The sequence below is a fragment of the Lutra lutra genome, chromosome 2 (genome assembly GCF_902655055.1).
Source record: "Lutra lutra chromosome 2, mLutLut1.2, whole genome shotgun sequence".
Taxonomy (NCBI): domain Eukaryota; kingdom Metazoa; phylum Chordata; class Mammalia; order Carnivora; family Mustelidae; genus Lutra; species Lutra lutra.
Genome location: NC_062279.1, coordinates 82,696,916 through 82,714,386, shown reverse-complemented (window position 1 = coordinate 82,714,386; position 17,471 = coordinate 82,696,916).

Sequence of the window (17,471 nt, the reverse complement as noted above, 5' to 3'; positions counted from 1 at the left end):
TTTTAAATTAGTGCTTTCCACAAAAGTTGTAATAAAAATAATAGCTATGATTATATTACAAGTACATTTTAATTTTTTATTAGATGTTTTAAATACATTATAATAATCTGTCTGTAATGGGCTGACTTGTCCCCCCTCCAAATTTATATGTTGAATTCCTAACCCCAAGTACCTCAGATTGTAACTGTATTTGGAGACAAGGTCTTTAAAGTGGTAATTAAATTAAAATGAGGTCGTAAATGTGAGCTCTAGTGAAATTTGACTTGTATCCTATTAATAAGAGGCAATTAGGACACAAACAAGTAGAGAGGGAAGACTTGTGGAGACATGAGAGATGACCGTCTATAAGGCAAGGAAAGAGACCTCAGAAGAAACTAATCCTCTCAATACCTTGATCTTGGACTTCAAACCTCCAGAATTGCAGGAAAATAAATTTCTGTTGTTTAAGCACCCCGGTCTGTGGTACTTTGCAGTGGCAGCCCTGGAAGACTAATATATTGCCTAACACCATACAAGGTAAAAAATAAGGTTCAGGGGGCTTAATTTACTCACTGAAGGTAAGGGTACCTACCTAGAGCTTGGGTTATCATAAATCATTATTTACATTTTATGAAGAATTATATTAAAAGGGATTAATTTATTCCTCTTTCTTTAATATTTTTTTGAATGTTAGATAGATTGCCTATAATCTAACTTCTTAGTTGGGATGGCTTCCTGTATGTATCATATTAAATTAAATTGATATACCATGTGTGTGATAGGATGCAACAAGGTATGACAAGATTTAAGAGAATTGCTTATACTTATTCGGCAATATGTCTTCTTTCAATACCTGAGGGAAATTTCAAAGCAATAACAAAATATCTGCTTTTTATAAAACTATGCTTACAAGAAAAGCTAGTACTAATTCAAGTCAGCATTTCCCTTTTCTGTGAGCTATAAATCAATTTACTTCCTTTTTCCTTTAAGATTCAAAATTAGCAAGATGATGAAATAAAAATCAATTATTTTAGCCAATTAAAGATTAAATATGTATTTTTTAAATCAAGTGAATAAATAATATTGTTCTAGCTTTTTTCCTTTCGTCAACTTTCAGCATCTCTAATTTCTCAGGGGAGCTATGGTATAGTTTGGGGGAATTTACCCTATTTTAAAGAGTCTGACAGTGTGGAGGAGATCTAGAACTCTAACCAAAATAACTCTACAAGCTAACATGGAAGCCCATCCCAGTTCCATGGATGCTGGCAGAAGACAGAAGACTCTTGAGTCAGAGATGAAGGTCTGAATGAGAACAAAAGCAGGGGCAAAATTGTCTTACTGGGTCTCTGAACCTGAAGTCTCACAGCAAACCCTATGCATGAGGCCAGGCAGAGCCTACATGTACCATGGGATGTGCAAGTGAGAACTTAGGGAATCTACTTCTTTCAGGCTAAGTTGTAAGCAAGTCTATTACTTCCTGGGAAATGACTAAGTGCATACAGAACTATTTGAAGCCTTCCTGCAATGCATTTCTTCACTTCTCAAGACTGTGAGTTGCATAAACAATACTGAGAAGTAGTCTAGGTAAAGGACAATCATATTTTTGTAAACTTGAGATATATATTTTTTGTAAACTTGAGATATATGAGAATGCAAGAAGCTTACAGCAAACTGGCTCCCACCACTAGACTCTTTAAAGCTGTCATATGTGTGCGTACCATACACACACACATACACACACATGATATATATGATTATATATCACATATGTTATATATGATTATATGGGATAGATGATATAGTACATATGTAATATATACGATGTATATTATATACAATATATAGTCATATATCATATTTGTGTGTATCGTGTGTGTGTGTGTGTGTGTGTAGAGAGAGAGGTTTTTGTTTTTGTTTTTGATTTTTTGTCTATAGAGAGTTGAACTAAGCTACTCAATGGTACTTCTTCCACATCAATTTTGTTTGGTCAAGCAGTCTAGAAGAACAGATTAGAGAGGCACTTGGGTGGTTGAGTCCGTTAAGTGTTTGCCTTCAGCTCAGGTCATAATCCCAGGTCCTGGGATCAAGTCCCACATTGGGCTCCCTAATCAGAGGGGAGTCTGCTTCTCCCTCTGCCTCTGCACCTCCCCCTTGCTTGTACACTCTCTCTCATGCTCTCTCTCTCTCTCTCAAATGAATAAATAAAATACTTTAAAAAAAAAAAGAACAGATTAGATTACATTGTCCCATTTGTTACTTTTGATGACTACTCCTTTCATTTAGATAATCCCATTACTCACAGTTATCACAGTTATAACTGACCTTGCAAAACATTAAAACTACTAATCTGTAGTCAATAAATGCAGAAAATATTGACTTGAAATAAATGCATTGTATTTGTAATTATCTCATTGTTTGGATTTAGAAAGAAGTTATATGAATTGGTTGAAAATACATATGCAGACATCTATGGTATTATACAGTTGATGCAGTCTGAATTACAGCAAGTAGAAAGCAAAAATAGAAAAATTCTAAGGTAGAGAATTTCTTTGTTCCAGCTGTAGATTATCTTTTTTACATATCTCAAATGCCTTTTCCCATAACTCCAAAAAAGATTGATATTTTAGGGATTCTTCAATGGCTACTGGGAGATTATTTCACAGTCTTAATTAAAGATATAGTCAATAATTAATTTTATATTGGTGCTGCCTAAATATTCCTTTCTTTAGTGTCACATACCTGGGCTAGTTCCACAGACCATTCTAAGATCTCTCTTACGATATGGAATATTGTCTCAGAAACAGATATTCTTAATCTTATTTGTGATATTGCTACATTAATCAATTCCTCATCTATCTTCACTCCCCAAATTAGGCAGATGAAGTTTCATTGAGTAAATACAAAAGTGACAATAAAATATGACCTTGGGTTAAATAATGATGTCTTAGGGGGCGCCTGGGTGGCTCAGTGGGTTAAAGCCTCTGCCTTTGGCTCAGGTCATGATCCCAGGGTCCTGGGATCGAGCCCCACATCGGGCTCTCTGCTCCGCGGGGAGCCTGCTTCCTCCTCTCTCTCTCTCTGCCTGCCTCTCTGCCTGCCTCTCTGCCTGCTTGTGATCTCTGTCTGTCAAATAAATAAATAAAATCTTTAAAAAAAAAATAATGCTGTCTTAGATAAGATACCACATTAATAACAATGGCATCCCCCCTCCCCCAGGAGAGTATTAAATTTAAAGACAATGGACAATTTCAATTCAATTGACTTACAATTCAGTTTAAGTCAAATACAACCTTGTCCACCAGTTATTTGATGTATTTTATATGTTGCATAAATGTCACTTCTTCATGCACTTTGGCATTCCAAAAAATAGTCATATTATTTTCTTTAATTAGGTCTAGCTTGGATCTTCTTTTGGTAAGATATGGACAGTCTTAAGTACCCCAAACTATTCTTTTCAGTACAAACACTTTTGGTACAAGAGCAACTTTGATCTTAAACAGAAGGAAAACTTCAGGAGGCTTTCAGTGCTCAGTACTTACCGTTACTAAGCCAAGTATTCATATTCCCGTGAACACCTAGAAAGCATCCATTCAGCTACAACCAAGCCATACTCCCTAGCCACAAGCCACACTTCCTATATTTTACAGGTTCTGTCATTTTTTTTTTTTAAGATTTTGTTTATTTATTTGACAGAGAGATCACAAGCAGGCAGAGAGGCAGGCAGAGAGAGAGGAGGAAGCAGGCTCCCTGCTGAGCAGAGAGCCCGATGCGGGGCTCGATCCCAGGACTCTGAGATCATGACCTGAGCCGAAGGCAGCGGCTTAACCCACTGAGCCACCCAGGGGCCCCGGTTCTGTCATTTTTTAATGGTGTCACTAAACTACAGACTACCAACTCTCTCCTTCTTTGGTGGAATATCCACTGTCTATATTTGCTCCTGCTTTCTCATCTCAAGGTATAGCAGCTCTGTCTCTCCTTACTCTCTGCCTACTATTCAGGACTCCCAGAACTGTCTTTCTAATTTTTTAATACCCTCCAACTCCAAGACAGAAGAGGCATTGCCTTTAGTAAACTAATGTATTGAGAGCTAGAAAATTACTGAGACATGGTAAAAGGGGGGGGGGGGGGAGGAGCTAGCTACCTCCTTGGAATAGAAGATGAAAAAAATACAGAGCCAGACATAAATTGCTCTTACTCTTTTAGGCAAATTAGCATCTCAGTAAATGAGCCTAGTGCATAGCTAATACTTCTGTGTTAAATTTACAACAGTGCTAGGGGAAATAATGGTTCTTACGGATTCACCTAAGACAATTTTTACTGATTTACTTCTGCCCCTAGAACAGAGAGTTTGAAAATTTAATCCTAGAATTCAGAATCATGGACCTACCACTCTCCTTGAGAGATTCACTTAGTAATGTAATGTTTTTAAGACTTAATTTTATGGGATGCTTGGGTGGCTCAGTTGGTTAAGTGTTTGCCTTTGGCCCAGATCATGATCCCAGGGTCCAGGGATCAAGCCTAAAGTTGAGGGTGGGGGGTGGGATTCCTGCTCAGCGGGGAGCCTATTTCTGCCTCTCCCACTCCCCCTGCTTGTGCTTTCTTTCTCGCTGTCAGATAAATAAATAAAATCTTTAAAAAAAAGACTTAATTTACTTCTCAAAATGGTTAATGATTAGTACTCATAATTTTCTTGTGATGTATGGACCATGTTATGAATTTGTCAAATTAACATTTATTAAGTGAAGCACAGGGGACCTCATGGTGAGTCAAAGTTCAGCAATAGACCACAAGAAAAATTTAAATAAAGAAGTTTATTACCCACAGGTCCTGGAGGAAGTACCCAGAATGCCTAGAGGAGCCATACAGGGTGGTCAGGACAGAGTGCAAACAGAGAGGGAGATTGGAGCTGGGGCACAACCTGCATTAGGCTCCATGTATGGAGTATTTTGGTTCCCTGGCTAAAACTCAGCTGGTCATTTCAAATCCACAGAGCAGATTTTGGAAAGCTATATGAAAGTTTAATCTAAGGGGTGCATATGGAAGGTATTAGGAAGCAGAGGAGACTGCTGACCACAGGGCTGTTAGGGAAGTCTGATCAGGAACTGTGACTCAGTAGGGCATGGGCTTGCATGAAGGGTTGGTGTCATCTCTTATACTCAAAAATAAAAAGACAAACAACAATTCAAAAATGAGTGAAGGATGGGTGCCTGAGTGGCTTAGTGGGTTAAAGCCTCTGCCTTCAGCTCAGGTCACGATCCCAGGGTCCTGGGATAGAGCCCCACATTGGGCTCTCTGCTCGCCTTTCTGCCTACTTGTGATCTCTGTCTGTAAAATAATAAATAAAATCTTTTAAAAAAAATGAGTGAAGGATTTAAATAGACATTTTTCCAAAGAAGACACAGAAATGCTCATTAAGCATATGAAAAAAAAATGCTCAACACCATTTGTCATTAGGGAAATGCAAAATCAAAACCATGTCATACTACTTCAGATCCACTAGAATAGATACCAGAAAAAAGACAGATGGTAAGTAAAAAGTATTGGCAAAGATTTAGGGAAACTGGAACCTTCATGCATGTGCTTGTGGGAATATAAAGTGAAAACACTTTGGAAACACATTGGCAGTTCCTCAAATCTTAAACATAGAATTACCATGGAGCCACTCCTAGGTACATACTAAAGAGACAGGAAAATAAATATCCACTCAAAAATTTGCACATAGACATTTACAGTAGTTTTTTAACAAAAACAAAATTCCTTTGTTTTTTTGCTGGGATAGATGCTTCTATTACCTCTCTTAATACTGTGGGGAATAAAACAAAATAAAACAAATAAAACTGGTTTTGAAGCAAAATCAGTTGCCTTAGTCATATTTTTCTAATGTTCTGTAATTTCCCTAAGATAATGAAAGGTAGCTCTCATGAAGTAAACTGAGACTTTTCCCACACTTCTAAGATCTTCAAACATAGGGAGCATTATATAAAATGAAACACATAAGAGGAATTTATTTATTTAAAATAATTATGCAACTTTATTTTGTGTCCTTTGTTATTTTACATAAGTACCTAGAAGATCCTAATATTTGTATAAAATTGCATATAATTTGCATAGACTTGCTGGATTTAGGCAATTGGTTCCTTACAATTACCCGGTTTGGCTTCTAGATGGAACTTTGCACATATTACACACTCCAATGTGCTTTGAGAGTTGCCATTATTTTACCTGGACATGGCTAATGAGGTTAGACAATGAAAAATATTACCTTCTTATCTTACATTTATTGTAATTATTTTATTTGTAACTTATTAATATCAAGATAAAGCTGACTTTTTTTAGTAATGGAAAAATCATTTGAAAGTATAGTTGCTTAGAAATTTCACTTAGTTTAATGTTTTCCCATATTTAAATTGTTTCTATTATTTCAGAGATATAGGTTTATAATATATGATAGAGAAACAGAATTGTGTGCCATAAAGAAAATTCGACCTGGAGTAGGATGACTTTCGTTTACTTTAGCAAGTCATTTACATTTCTTTTTGTTTGTTTCCCTTCCTTTTCTTACTTAGAAATGAGGTAAACTGTACATGCTAAAAAATGGAAACATCTTAAGTGTACTATTTGGTGAATACAATCATGTATGCAGAACCGAGATTTAAAAATGGAACATAACTAGCATCCTAGAAGCTACTCTGTGCCTCCTCAGTGCTCCTCCAAGGGACTGCTAATATTCTGGTTTCTGACATGATCCATGCTTTCAACCTGCTTTGATACTAATTAAATTGAAATAAAAAAGTATTCTCTGGGGCGGCTGGGTGGCTCAGTGGGTTAAAGCCTCTGCCTTCAGCTCAGGTCATGATCCCAGGATCCTGGGATGTAGCCCCGCATATCCCGCTCTCTGTTCAGCGGGGAGCCTGCTTCCTCCTCTCTCTCCGCCTGCCTCTCTGCCTCCTTGTGATCTCTGTCTATCAAATAAATAAATAAAATCTTAAAAAAAAAGTATTCTCTCAATGAAAATATTCAAAGTTATCCTTTTATATTGGTATGTAGTGTGCCATTTAGCAAATGTACCATGATTTATTTTATTCATTTATTGTTGTAGAGATCTGACTGGGCTTCCTGTTTGGGGCTTATGAATACTGTTGGTATAGCATTTTAGTACATGTCTTTGCAGAATATATGTACACATTTATTTATTGTATTTACTAAGAATGGGATTTCTGGATCAAAGTACATACACATGTTCTGCTTTGGTTGATAGAATTTTTTTTTTTCCAAGTAATTTCTCAAAGGGCTGGACCAGCAGCACGAGAGTTTCAGTTGTTATACATTCTAGTCAACATGTGATATTTGCAATTTCATTATAATATATTTCATTTAGTCATTCTGATGGGTATGTGGTATGATTACATTGTTGTTTTAATTTACATAGTCATTTTTGAAAGTAGGATCCACACCCAGCATGGAGCCCAAACTTGAGCTTAAACTCATGACCCTGAGATCAAGACCTGAGCTAAGAGGAAGTGTCAGGAATTTAACTGACTGAGTCACCCAAATGCCCCTGCATTTTCTTGATAATGATGAAGTTGACCGCATTTTCATACATTTCTTGACCATTTATATTTCCTGTTTTGTGAAAACCGTGTTCAAATCTTTTTTTAAGTTGGATTTTCTAATGTTTCTGTCTCACTTAACTAACAAAAAGAGAAAAAGAACTCCATCGTGCTTTAAATTCCCTCAAATTTCTATCACTTTCTAACCTGTAGACGAGCTTAGTATAGTTTAGTTCTTTAATATAGCTTTGCTTAGATCTCTTTGGCAATTAACAGTCTTATTTTAGAACTTGCCCCAGGAGTTTACTCTATGTATTTTCTTTTAATTAATTAATGCTAAATTTATCCCATGTCTACTCAGTTTTTTATATTCTCCCCTCTTTAGAAGAAAGGAAGGGATAAATACCCAGCCGTGCAATTGCATAAGGTAGTTCTATTTTTAATTTCTTAAGGAATCTCCACACTGTTTTCCAAAGTGGCTGCACCAACTTGCATTCCCACCGACAGTGTAAGAGGGTTCCCTTTTCTCCACAGCCTCTCCAACACTTGTTTACTGTCTTGTTAATTTTGGCCATTCTAGCTGGTGTAAGGTCGTATCTCAATGTGTGTTGGGGGAAATTGGAAGGGGAGACAAACCATGAGAGACTGTGGATTCTGAGAAACAAACTGAGGGTTTTGGAGGGGCAGGGTAAAGGGCTGGGTGAGCCTGGTGGTGGGTATTAAGGAAGGCACTTATTGCATGGAGCACTGGGTGTGGTGCATAAACAATGAATTTTGGAACACTGAAAAGAAATAAAATAAAATGAAAAAAAAAAGAAGAAAGGAAGGGAATCTTTTACTTCAGCTTAGAATCCTGTGTTAAACCATCTCTGACATATGTGCGTTTTTTATTTGTCTCTTTCTTTCTTTCTTTTTTTTTTCTTTCCATTACTGATCTCATTTAGATTCTATTTTGAAGATGGGGAGAGTTTAAAAGGCAGAAAAAGAGTGAATTCCAAGTAAAGAGAAGAGTATATGCAAACCTGTAGAAGCATGTTGTTTTACTGAGGAAGCTCACATTTTGACAGAAAGTAATAGATAAGGTTTAAAGGTCAGGAAACAAGCGGTTCTTAAATCTTGTATTTCCAATACATGCAGTTGATTTTCTGCTTATTTAAAGAAATGAAAGAGAGAGAGAGAGAGAGGGAGGGAGAGAGGGAGGAAGGAAGGAGAAAGGAAAGAAGGCAGGAAGGAGAAAGAGAAAAAAAAAGAGAGTCAGGGGGGAGCAGGGAGAGGGGTCTTTTTCTTTGTGAAGCACACACAAACAAATCACTCTTTCCTCTAAGGTGAGAGAAGGCATTTTGGGGCTTGTGTTTTTGGTAACATTGGACAAGTTTATTTAAATTTACTAAACTGTATCAGCTTTCTAGGGCTGCTGCACAAAGTACCAGAAACAGAGGCTTAAACAACAAAAATGTATTTTTTCCCAGTTCTGGAGGCTGGAAATCTACCCAGGTGATAGCAGGGTTTGTTCCTTCTGAGGGCTATGGAGAAGAATCTGCTCCAGGCCCCTTCCCTCACCTCTGGTGGCTTCTTGGCCATTTTGTGGGGTTTCTTGGCTTATAGAAAGCATCACGGTGGTCTCTGCCGTTATCCTCACATGACTTTCCTCTAGTATGTGTCTATGTCTAAATTTTGCCTCCTTATAAGGCATTAGTCATATTGGATGAGGGCCAGCACTACTCCAGTATGACCTCATTCTAATTTAATTATATATGCAAAGGCCCTATTTCCAAATAAGGTCTCATTCTGAAGTAGTGGGGGTGGGACTTCAACATATGAATTTCTGGAAGAAATAATTCAACCCATAACATCATATATTGAAAACAACTGAAAATTTTGAATGAAATATTTTGTTAAATATCTTCTCTAAATGGATTGAAAATAAGGATGTTTATTTCTATATTGGTATAATGTAAATGTATATGTGTAAATATATGTACGGAAATTAATGCATATGTATTTACACATATTTATGTGGATTGAAGAGCTAACAAAACAGGAAGAAACCATGAAATCAAAATTTTTTTTTAAAGTGGCAATTTGCAGGGTGCCTGGGTGGCTCAGTAGGTTAAAACATCTGCCTTCAGCTCAGGTCATCATCTCCGGGTCCTGGGATCGAACCCTACATCAGGCTCTCTGTTCAGTGGGGAGTCTGCTTCTCTCTCTCACTCTCCCTCTGTGCTCTTTCTCTCTTAAATAAATAAACAAAATCTTTTTTAAAATGTGGCAATCCAGAAAGGTAAGGAGTCCCTCAGAGGAATTAAGGAAGCTGGCTATGACATTTACTCATCAGGTAAATTCGAGCTTTTATCATTTAGGTCTCTGAAGACAAAAAGGCTAAAATAGAGACCCAGAGTTTACCCACAGTGGTATATCTTGTAAAATCCCTCCCCATTTTAAACTGTGACCCATATCACTCTACCCACTAGAACACTGTTTGGAAGGTTTCCTTGCCAATTATTAGAGCAGAATGAATAAAAGAAAGGGAGAGTAACAATTAAAAAAGATGAAGTGAGAATTAGTCACAAGTTTCAATTGGTTAAAACCACGCATCGGTTTCTGACCCAGATTTATATCACCTGCAGAGTATGTGAAACGTGTCAATTTTGGTTTATGATGCTCTTGACTTGACAGAATTTATAGGACTGCAAATAGCAACCATACATTTTTTTCTAACAGAAATTAGCATTTCCCAGGCTTCCAAAAGTCTGTAAAAGTAATTTTTCAACAGTAAGAAGAGGTATGCAATCAGAATTATCTCAATATGCAAAGAAACAAAGCCAAATAGGTCAAAATCAGCAACAATAACATCAGAAACTGACTCAGACAAACTTCAGATAATTGAAATTATCAGAGACAGATTATGAAATAACTGTGTTTACAAAGCTCAGGAGTTATAAATAAGCTTGAAAATGTCTCAGAGGATAAAAAATATTAAACATTGTCTCAGATTTTTTTAAAAATCATAAAGAATTTTAGACATCAAGCATTCAATAATAAAAATTGAAAGCTTAAGGGGGAGGATTATCATCATATTAGACTTGGTCAATGGAACTCAATGTTAGATCCCTACATTTATTTAGATATGGAAATTTCACAGGGAGGTTCAAATGAGGTCTAAAATATGTTTACTCAGCCACAAAAAATGAAATCTTGCCATTTGCAATAACATGGATGGATTTAGAAGGTATACTGTTTAATGAAATAGGTCAGTCAGAGAAAGACAGATGCTACATGGTTTCATTCATATGTGAAATTTAAGAAACAAGAAAGACAAAGAAAAAAAGAGACAAGCAAAAAAGCCAGACTCTAAACTACAGAGAACAAACTGGTGGTTACCAAAGGGGAGGTAGATGAAGGATGGGTGAAATAGGTGAAGGGAATTAAGAATCACTTATCATGATGAGCACTGAGTAATGCATAGAATTGTTCAATTATGATTTTGTATACCTGAACTAATACAACATTGTGTGTTATTTATACTGGAATATTAAAAAATAATAAAAATAAAATGAAAACACTTTCAAATAAAAAAAAAGAACACTGAACTAGAAAAAAAATACGTTTATGTATCATTAAGAAGGAGAGGAGGGAGAAAAGGAGACAGTCAATATGTAGAGATAATTCTTGATAATTTTCCTGTACTGTTAATAACACTAATTCAGGAAGCCTAACACATTTTTTGTACTAATTTTTAATAAGACTTTACTTATTTGGGAAAGAGAGAGAGAGAACACACAAGTAGAGGGAGGGAGAGAGGGAAGAGCAGGCTGGGATCATGACCTGAGCTGAACGCAGATGTTTAACCAACTGAGCCATGAAGGCAGCCTTAGATTTTTTTTTTTTTAATGACCTCACATTTGGACGCTGCTTAGTGAAACTTTAAAGTGTCAAAATTTTTTTAAAAAAATCTTAAAATTAACTACAGGACAAAAAATTATCTCACAAAGGTACAGTGCAATGGCATCTTCAACGTGCAGGAAGAGGGGCAGAGGACTGGTGTCCTAGAAGTCTGTAATAAGCAAAAATATCTTTTAATAATATCAATAATTGAATATATTTTCAAGCAAATACATAGTTCAGTATGCGTCTGGTGGAAAGCAGATGATTATAGATAGAAGGGTTAAGAAGGAAGAAAAAATGAAGATCCAAGAAAATAGCAAACATTTTGATAAATATAAATAAATAACGTCTGTACAAACCTAAGTCAACATGCATATTAGAGTTAAAAAAAATCAATGCAGAATAAAAAAAAAAACAATGAAAACATAAACGCTGGAAGTTGGTTCCTATATTGCGGTCCAGATAACAATCAGCAAGAGGACAGGGTTAACAAGAAACTTTTAATTTAATATGGATGCTATAATTTGTAGTGCATTAATGAAAAAAAAAGGAAAAATACCACACATTCTTAATAAGTAGACACCTATATCTTATGATCCACCAGTTCTGTTTGTTTGTTTGTTTGTTTGTTTGTTTAAAGATTTTATTCATGACAGAGAGAGAGAGTGAGAGAGGGAACACAACCATGGGAGAGCTGGAGAGAAACAGGCTCTCTGCTGAGAAGGGAGCCCCATATGGGGCTCCATCCCAGGACACTGGGATCATGACCTGGGCCAAAGACAGATGCTTAACAACTGAGCCACCCAGGTGCCCAAACAGTTCGATTTTTAAGAATATATCCAAGGGAATTGGATACCTGGCACCAAGAAACAAGAATGTTTATTGTAGCATCATTCAGAAGAGCCCTGATTTTGAAATAATTCAAATTTGTGTCAACCCTTGTCAGTTAAATAAATAACAGTATAGTCTAAAATGTAGTTCTATACAGCATTGAAAATAACAAACCCTATTTACATGTAGAAGTACAGGTGAATCCTACAAATTTTGAATGAAGATATACAGAGCTTTTAAGGTCTTTGATCTTATTTATATAATGTTCCAAAAATGAACAAAAGCAAATTATGCTGTTTAAAGATGCATAGGTGATAGCAAAACTATAAAGGAATGCAATAGACTAATTACCATAAAGTTATTATAATACGTAGTTCTGGGAAGAGGGCTTTATGGATTGGTATTTGGAGTAGGATACATGATTTTATTTCTTGACATGAGTGATGTTTGTATGGGTGTTGATGTTACAATTATCCATTAAGGGAGATGCTTTTCTGAGTATATTTTATATATCATAGAAAACAAAGATTTTTTTTTTTAAGATTTTATTTATTTATTTGACAGAGAGAAATCACAAGTAGGCAGAGAGGCAGGCAGAGAGAGAGGAGGAAGCAGGCTCCCTGCTGAGCAGAAAGCCCGATGTGGGGCTTGAACCCAGGACCTGGGATCATGACCTGAGCCGAAGGCAGCGGCTTAACCCACTGAGCCACCCAGGCGCCCCAGAAAACAAAGATTTAATATGAATGTATATTGAGGATACATTGAGGCAAATTATTATAACTAGAATCACAGAATCAGGAATTTGAATGATTATTTAAAAGATTTTTTTCATATTAGATAGTGAAGTCCCAATATGTCAGCTTTCAGTTTGCATTTACCTTGAATTAACTAGCAACATAACTAGTGATTTATGTTTTATACATTCATGTTTATATATTTTCAACAGTGTTGATAATGATGTTAAGAATCAATACTATGTACATTATATAGATGAGAAAATTGAAAAATATGAATAGATTTTCTCAAGAAAACAAAGTCAGTGAGTTGCAACTTTATGTGTTTTTTTCCCCCTCTGGCTTTAAATCTAGTTTTCTTTCAGTGAAAGAACTTGCATTTTGTTGGTGCTTCGTTAATGCATTATGAACTGATATCCTACTAACAGAAAACAAAATAAAGAGATCAATCTAATTACATAATCTTCTTTTCTAAATTTTATTTTATTTAAATTCAATTAATGCAGAGTATAGCATCAGTTTAGAGGTAGAGTTAATCACATAATCTTCTATATAGTATGTGCTTTCGGTTTTTCCCTCCAATATATACTTTCCTGGGAAAATTACGTATTTCTAAATTTTTTCTTAAGTAATAAAAGTATATAGTTAAATTTCCAAAGAGATCTGAGTTCTTCTGGTCAAACTGGAAAAGATTCTGAAGTGCACCTGGATGGCACATGTGGTTTTGTGCATCACTATGACTATCCAACAGCGAATAAAATCTTTATCACAGGATTATGATTATTCAGGGTTTCTTTAAGATTCCTTTTCTGAAATTGTCTGCAAACAAATCAGAATACATTATGCAATTCTATCCAATATGAGCTTGCTGCCATTTAACCATTCAACTCAACCATAATTTGACCAAGAATGAATACTTCTTTCATATTTAATTAGACAGTTAAAATAGAGAGAGTCATTTTTACTCACCAATTATTGACTCTAGCTTGGCAGAATAATGGCAAATTGTGATGCTAAAGATTTATTTCCTAGTGATAACTACAAATTTGAAGATACAGTATGCCTATACACAAAAATTCAAATGCTCCTGTTATGAAAACATCTTCAAGAAAATCAAATATGCTTTGATTAGACAGTTCACGTTATCTTCATGCTAATGTACAAAGGTTTCCCCAAGGATTCCAGTCTGATTGCTACCTAAATATTTTATGACACTTGGATTGATGAGGTTGTTTCAAAGCATGATTATTCAAATTACTTTGGTTTTGTCCAATAACTGAATAGTGAATTAATTATCATGTCATTTATAGAACTTCTTTCACAAATGCTTCAGATTTCTTAGCTGTTTTTATGTATCATGTGGAGAGGTAGAAAGAGAAATATATGAAAGAATTTCTTATTTCAGGAGATTGTTGGTTTTTATTTTTTTATTCTTTAAAATATTTATTTATTTATTTATTTGAGAGAGAGAGAGAGAGCGGGTGGGGTGAGGGGCAGAGGGAGAAGCGGGATTGGGAAGCCGGAACTTGGATGGTGCTCAATCCCAGGGCCCCAAGGTCATGACCTGAGCCAAAGACAAACGCTTAACCGATGAGCAAGCCAGGTACCCCAGGAAACTGTCAGTTTTTAATTATGAAAATTGATGCTGAATTTCTGAACTGACGTTCAATATTTTGATAAAATATTATGAACTGATACAAACAGAATGCATGTTACATTTTTATTTTTCCCCCCCTTTTACCTATTCTCCTAAAGAGTCCTGGTAACATCCCAGATAAAAAGTAGCAAATCATCTATCACTGGCATTCTAGAAGTAATTTCGATAATGATTAAAGAAATAGAAGCCAAAAGAATTGTGCTCTCTTGCCAAAATGCAGTTAGCTATGAAAGCAGTGCCTGGAATACATAAAGGTAGAGAAGGGTTCTTGTCAGCCATCCCATGCAATTACACCAGAGTGACAGACTCCTAGCTGAGTCAACAGGCACACAGCATGAGAACAAACTCAGATTATTTATCCAGAGCTGTGTGTGTGTGTTAAATTGGGAAAAGTTGAGCCTTGGGAAAACTGTAGACAAGGAAAGGCTTTTTGGTTAAACTTCCTCTTTGGAGAAGAGCAAATGCAATTATGTTCATTTTGGCAAATACAATCAAGTTGTGATGTTCAGAGTAGGTGTGTTCAAGGAAAGATATTTATACTAAAGCAGGAACTCTTTGCAGCATTATGAATAGCCAAAGAGTAATAATAGTGCTCTTTTTCTGTTCATGTATGATTAAAACTTTTCTTCAGTTTTGAGTTGCAAGAGACAGATTCTTGCTGGACTCTTCTTCATTAAAACTAAGGAGCTATACTTTGGCACATGAATGGTTTCTTCTGCACATTAATTATAATGTAAATGTGTAAAATCTAAAAAGAGAAGAGAAAAAGACCTTAGGGAGAAGATATGCTTGCTTTAGATATATGGAAGTTTATCACAGAAATCCATTTCAGAGGTTTTGTTTTGGTTTGTTTTTGCTTTGCTAATTAATTATTTTCCTCTGTTAGAGACATTAAACATTGTAATTACGGAACTTCCTAGATAGACCCTCATTTCTTCATTCTCCAACCTTTTTGTGACAGCCACATCACAGAAAAGACTTATTTGTGCTAAAGCAGGTGAATTATTTTCTTTACATTAATTTTCCAGTGTAATCTTTTGGTAGATGTAATTTTTTATTGGTAGTTAAGTGTATAAATCTCAGGGTATTATTAAAGTACAGATTTAGGCAATCATGTTAAGAACAGAGAATACACTTTTTCCTTTGTAAATTTAAGAAGGTGCTAATGTGTATCTCCTGAGGTCAGATAAGAGACATAACTGTGGCTTCTCTCTCAATTACTCTTCCCACAAATGCTTCTGTGTTCTTATCCTGTCCCGCTTCCCACAGAATAGGGTACCTATGGACTAAAAATATATTGTGCAGTTGATACTTCATCCTGCAATAATTTTTTAAAATTATTTTTGTTCATTATCTTCTACCCAGCAAACTGAGGTCTGACCTCTTAGCTGAAGCAAAGAACAACACACCACTGCAGATAATTCCAGTAATGCCATTCAATAATACAAGTGGCTTAGGCAAAAGTTCACAAATTTTCTGAAAATTGTTTTACCTCTCTGATTTATTTGGCCTTGGAGCTATCATTAACCTGTGTGGAAGAAGGGTCTATTTTCTTATGGCACAAGTATAAATAATTTAGTGGGGGAAAGAAACAAAAATTTTTTTGGTTCAGACAAACATTACAATAAGCTGTCCCCAAAGTGTAAAAGGGAGGGTGATTTAAAGCACAGGAGATACCCCTGGGGATAAAAATATATGTTTATAAAAAATAAAATTAAAAAAAAAGCACAGGAGATTGTGTTTTGAAATAATCATAAATTTTTGGCAAGGAAAATAAGTAAAGAAGGAGTACAGCTCTAAAATACAAACACAATTACCAAGAATGGTACAAAATTGAGATTAGTCCAATAAAATTATAAATAGACTAGCTACAAAATGAATGATGATTAAGTAACTGACATAACTCAGTAATCAAAAATCTTACTTTCATGGGTTTTTTAAAGAAATTTACCAATATAGTCAACATTTTTGAGTATTAAATGTCAATAGCAATATAGCTAAACTATGGCAACATTGTATTTTCGCTGTTTCTTGTTTCAAAAATTTCTACCACATACATTATCTCCAAAGGCTACTTCTAGCCTTTGGCACTCTCCACATCTTTCATTTGGAACTTATTATAAAATGGTCAGTATCTTTGTGTTTTGTTACCAGCTTGTAAATGTTTTGAGATTAGAAATTTCTACTTATTTGGATGCCCTCCAATACCTGCTGAATGTTTGTATCTCTCAGAGAGGCAAAGTGTGGCCTGCATGCCAGATCTGTCCCACTGCTGTTTTTGTTTCACTGGAACAAAGCCAGACCCTTTATTTATGAGAACTTGCCAAACTGGAGGTCAGGGGAGTAATCAGTCCTATTAGTATAGCAGCCGACATTGTGCAAATGTAGAAGAAAAACTAGGACAACAGGATTTAACCATTCTGTAATTTCTCTCAGAAACACCATAAAGAAAACCTTCTTTAATAGGAAAAGGGATTTGGGGGAGCATTTCAACTTTCTTAAAGACTTCAGGAATATTCTTTGAAGAACATTTCCCTAGGGTCATTATAGTTTGTTTTACTCATATGAGACTAATGACCTGTGTTGTTAATGAAAATTGTTGATAAAGTAATTGAGGGAAATGGAAAGATAAGAATTCTATTCAAGAAACCAGAAGACATACCAAATATTGGAGCATTAAATAATGGGTAACGACATTTGCACATCTGCCTGTTTGGGTATATGTAGCTGGACATCAAGTTCCATTTTATGAAGTAGTAGGCCCCTGAAATCAGGGTAGTGCAAACTTAAAAAGAATAAGCATTGTCGTGATCATCTAAATGAACAGGAAAAAAA